Source organism: Suricata suricatta, chromosome 10, assembly GCF_006229205.1.
Source record: "Suricata suricatta isolate VVHF042 chromosome 10, meerkat_22Aug2017_6uvM2_HiC, whole genome shotgun sequence".
Lineage (NCBI taxonomy): Eukaryota > Metazoa > Chordata > Mammalia > Carnivora > Herpestidae > Suricata > Suricata suricatta.
This window is the reverse complement of record NC_043709.1, coordinates 107,284,623-107,290,368: the sequence shown is the minus strand read 5'-3', so window position 1 is coordinate 107,290,368 and position 5,746 is coordinate 107,284,623.

Below are 5,746 nucleotides of genomic sequence, written 5' to 3'. Positions count from 1 at the left end.
TTTAGCCACTCTGACTGGTGTGAGGTGGTATCTCAGTGTGGTTTTGATTTGTGTTTCCCTGATGATGAGTGATGTTGAGCATCGTTTCATGTGCCTGTAGGCCATCTGGATGTCCTCTTTGGAGAAGTGTCTGTTCATGTCTTCTGCCCATTTCTTCACTGGGTTTTGTTTTGTGGGTGTGAAGTTTGGTGAGTTCCTTGCAGATTTTAGATACTAGCCCTTTATCTGATATGTCATTTGCAACTATCTTTTCCCATTCTGTTGCCTATTAGTTTTCTTGGTTGTTTCCTTTGCCTTGCAGAAGCTTTTTATCTTGATGAAGTTTCAAGAGTTCAGTTTTGTTTTCATTTCCCTTGCCTTTGGGGATGTGTCGAGTAGGAGATTGCTGCGGTGGAGGTCTAGGAGGTTTTTTCCTACTTAACACTGTTTCTTTACCAGACCTCTACTTGTATTGGCTCTTAACAACCCTGTGAGATGAGAACTATTATTATCCGTGTTTATTTATGGGGAGACTGAGACATTTGCAAGTTAGTAACATTTCTAAAGTTATTCAGCCAGTTTGGGGTAGAGATGGGAGTGAAGCCTAGATTATCTGGTACAAAATTTTCATTTTTTCTTATAACAAGTTTACTGAGGTTTAGTTCATATTCTACACAATTCACCCCTTTCGGTGTACCATTCAGTAGTTGTTAGTATGTCACAAAGTTGTACAACAATAACCATAATCATTTTTAGAACATTTTCATCACCTCCGAAAGAAACCTTGTGCCCATTAGCTATCACTCCCCCCCATCACCACACTCCCCCCAGCCCTAAATAACTGCTTATCTACTTCTTGTCTCCATGTTTTTGCCTATTCTAGACATTTCATATAAATAGAATCATGTACTATGTGTTTTTTGTGACTGGCTTCCTTCACTTCGTGTAATACTTTAAAGGTTCTTCCATGTTGTAGCATTTATTAGCACTTCATTCCTTTCTAAGGCCAAATAATATTCCATAACATGGTGTTAAAAGATAAACTGGGGCATTTAAGATTCTTAAGAGATTGTTTTCACAAAAATCAATTCAAATCAGGCAACATGCAATCTAACAGATAGAAAGGGTGTGTATAGGCAGAAGGAAAGACCTGAAAATAGAAACGAGAGATTTTCGTAGGCAGAGGAGAGCAGGAGCAAGGAAGTTATACTAAGCTAAAGCACGTTGGTTTGTGCAAAGTTACTTTCCTTTAGGGGATGTCCCAGTTTATCAGGCAAATTAACTAACTAGTGCTAATCAGGTGATTCCTGATTGACTAGTTTAAGATTCTATTTCGGGGAGAGTTGAAACTGTAATTAAGGTTTGTTTTTGGTTACATGAGGCTTACACAAGTGACTCTATTTGGAACCTGTTATTTTTAACGATGGATATGCTACATATGGTTACTCATTTCTGTTGTTCTTATCTTGTGGATATTATAAATAATGCTGCTATGACCATCCATGTAGTTGTTTTTGTGTGAGCATACATTTTCACTTCTCTTGGACCTACACCTATAAGTAGAAGTGCTGGGCTTTATGGGAACTCTCTGTTTAATCTTTCGAGGAAATGTCAGGCTGTTTGCCAAAACAGCTACACCATTTTTATTCCCACTAGTAGTATAAGAAGTTTTCAATTTCTGCACATTCTTACTAATACTTGTTGTTTTCTGCTTTTTCTTAAAAAAAATTTTTTTTAATATTTATTCATTTCTGAGAGACAGAGACAGAAAGTGAGCTGGGGAGGGGCAGAGAAAGGGAGGGAGACACAGAATCTGATACAGGCTCCAGGCTCCCAGCTGTCAGCTCAAAGCCCAATGCGGGGCTGAAACTAACTCATAAACCATGAGATCGTGACCTGAGCTGAAGTAGGACGCTCACAGGACTGAGCCACTCAGGCGCCCTCTCTTGGGTTTTTTTGTTGTTTTTTTAAATAACTGTGCTAATGGGTATAAGTGGTACCCCGCTTTTGATTTGCATTTGATGAATGTTGAGCTCTCTTTATGTGATTATTGGTCATTTGTGTATTTTCTTTGGAGAAATGTTTATTCAGATCCTTTTCCCATTTTTAACTGAATTACTTTCAATACTGTTTTAAGAGTTCTTTATATATGCTGGATATAAGTCCATTTCAGATATGTATTTGCAAACACTTGATCCTATTCTGTGCGTTCTACTTCACTTTCTTGATAGTGTCTTTTGAAACATAAAAGTGGATTTTGATGATATCTAATTTTTCTTTGGTTGCTTGTGTTTTAGTGTTATATCTAAGAAACACTGACTAACCCAAGGTTGTGAAAATTTACCCATATGTTTGCTTCTAAGATTTTAATATTTTTAGCTCATACATTCAAGTCTTTGATCAATTTTCAGTAAATTTTTGTATATGGTATGAGGTAGGCATCCAATTTCATAATTTTGGATGTACATATTCAATCTGTCCCAGCACTATTTGTTTAAGACTCTATTTTGCCCACTAAATGGTATTGGGATATTTGTTGAAGACAGTTGAACACAGATACCCGTGCATATTTCTACATTCTCAATTCTATTTCATTGATCTATATGTCTATCCTTAGTTCAGTACCATCCTGTCTTGATCAATATAGCTTTGTAAAAAGTTTTTTAAAATTGAGAAATGTGAGTTTTCCAAAATTCTTTTCCAAAATTGCCTTGGCTATTTTGAGCTCCTGCATTTCCATATAAATTTTCTTATCAGCATTTCAGTTGCTGCCAAAAAGGAGCTGAGATTTTGATAGTAATTATGTTGAATCTACAGATCAACTTCAGGAGTATTGTTATCTTTAAAAACATTAAATCTAAAACATGAAATGAGAGACCCTTCCATTTATTTAGATCTTCTTTAATCCCTTTCAACAATGTTTTCCAGTTTTTAGTGTATAAGTCTTACACTTATTAAATGCACTTCTAAGTATTTTATTCTTTGTGATGCTACTATATATAAAATTATTTTATTAATTTTGTTTTTGGATTGTTCATTCTAAGTGTATAGAAACCACAATTGGTTTTTGTATGTTTATATTGTATCCAGTAACCTTGATAACTCAGTTTCATTTCTAACAGGTTTTGGTTTTTTTTTTGGTAGCTGCATTAGATTTTTTTTTTTTATATACAAGATCATCTACAAAGAGAGACCATTTTATTTCTTGTTTTATGGTTTGGAAGATTTTATTTCATTTTCTTACTTAATTATTCTGGCTAGAACCTCCAGCACAATGGTGAATAGAAGTGGTGAGAATGACCATCTGTATTGTTCCTGTTCTTAGTGGAAAAGCATCCAGTCTCCTGTATAGTTTATGATGTTGGCCGCGGGTGTTTTATATATACTCTTTACCAGGTTGAAGAAAGTTCCCTTCCCTTTCTGTTTGTTAAGCATTTTTATCATGAAAGGGCATTGGATTGTTTTGGTTTTTTTCCTGCATCTATGCTTTTGATCTTATGTTTTGTCTTTCACTCTTTTAATATGATATATAACATTAATTAATTCTCAGCTGTTAAACCAATGTTGCATTCCTGCAATAATCCCACTGGTCATGTGTAATCCTTTCTATGCATTGCTGCATTCAGCTTACCTTTAGTTTTGCTCTAACCTCTTAACTGGTTTGCCTCTTTCTACCAAGCTCCAGTCTGTTCTTAGCCCATTGGCTTAGTGTTGTGATCATGCCATTCGTCTTGTCAAAACCCTCCAGGGACTTCTTTCAAAGTAAATGCTCTGAAAACTTACAAGATCTGTTGTAAACCAGCCTCCCACTTCTTCTAGAGCACATTTCCTGTCACTTTCTGCCTCATCTACTCAGCTCTTTCTATGCTAGTCTACTCAATATTTCTCAAAATTCCCAGCAAGTTTGCACCTCAGGACTTGCTTGGACATATTCTCTTCCTTGGTTGTTTTTCTCCCATATGGCTTACTCCTTTACTTCCTTCACTTGTCTGTTCAAATGTTGCCTCATTAGAGCAGCAGTTTTTGATCACCTTACAAAATAACAATGCTTTTACCCCCCAAATATGGCTTGGTATTCCCCATTCTCCTAACCTGCTCTTTTTTGATAGCATATTTTACCCTCTGACATTCTATATATATTTATATGCTTGCTTTCCTTACTATTTGTCTTTCTTCAAGGACAGCATAAGCTCAAAAAAATATATTTACCTATTTATTGGACAAGTATTATTGATTTATTACTACGGGCAATATTCTAGATTATAGAGATTAAATGAAAAAAACAAAAACATGTAAAATTCTTGCTCTTATGAAGCTTATCTTTTAGTAAGGAGAGATTCAATAAACAAATATGATTAAAATATAGACTTTGTCAGTGGTGATAAGTAGAACAGAGAAAGATTTTGCAAGAAATATGGAGGTCACTAATATTCTTGATAAAAGCAGTTTTAGGGCCACCTGGATGGCTTAGTCAGTTTACCAACCAATTTCAGCTCAGGTCATGATCTCATGGTTCTTGAGTTCTAGCTCCACACTGGGCACTGTATGGATAGGTCAGAACCTGGAGTCTATTTCAAATTCTGCATCTCCCACTCTCTTTGCCCTTCCCTGCTCATGCTCTGTTTCTGTCTCTCTCTCCCAAAAATAAATAAATATTAACAATTTTTTAAAAGCAGTTTTAATGGAAGATGGACAATGAAAACTCAGTTGGGATGGGTTCAAATGCAAATGAGAGGAGAAAAGTAAAAACAAATGATACAGAGAATTATTTCAGGGATTTTACTATGAGAGAAATGGGGTCTGATGAAATAGCATGTTTGCTTGCTAATCAAAGCAATCCAGTAGAGACAGAAAATAGGCATTATGGGAGACAGAAGAGAAAATTGCTGAGCTATGTCCTTTAGTAGTTCTTGAGAGAGGATGGAATCTAGTGGAGGGACTGGACTTTGGAATCTGTACTATGTGGAAACAATTTAGGTAGACGGTGTGTTTGTTAAATGAATGATCATTGTCGATCCCAATAGTAAAGTACGTGCCCCAGGAAATTCCGAGTGACCCCTCATCATGGGGCTTTCCCTGGCCTCCTCTGTGAACTGAAGTCATCTCTGCATGTAGAATGGGTCAACTAGCTTATAGTCTAGAGTATCAAATTTGGTTTCAGATGCCGACTTGTTACCATTTTCTAAAGACTACGGCAACATTTCTTTTACGTAGAAGCACTTTAATGTGATGTATCGGAAAACCAACTCAAATTATGTACATTTAAAATAATACACATTCATGACTTTTACTCACCATTTAAATTTCTAGGAATTTACCATATAGATAAACTTGCACAAGTGAGCAAAGTTATATATACAATGAGGTTCACCACAGCATTAAATGTAAAAGCAGAAAAATGGAAATAACTTCAATATCAATTGTTGGTTAGATCAGGTAGGGTATAGACATACCATGAAACTTTCTTCCTTTATTACAAAGAATGCGTTACTTTGTCTAGAGGGTACCTCTAGCATGAGTAGACTTCAAAGTTTTACATCATAGAGTTCTAATTATATACAATTTTTTACAATAAGCATGTCTCAATATATTAACTTTACCATTTAAAAAATTCCATATAGGACACTGCAGAGATACAGTTATGTTTTATTTTTTAAACTGTGTGGTGGGCCATGTGTGTTCATTGTATTAGAATTCTTCTTACCATACACATATTTGGAAATATTATTTTGTATCTACTTAATATTTAATAAAAAATTATACCCAT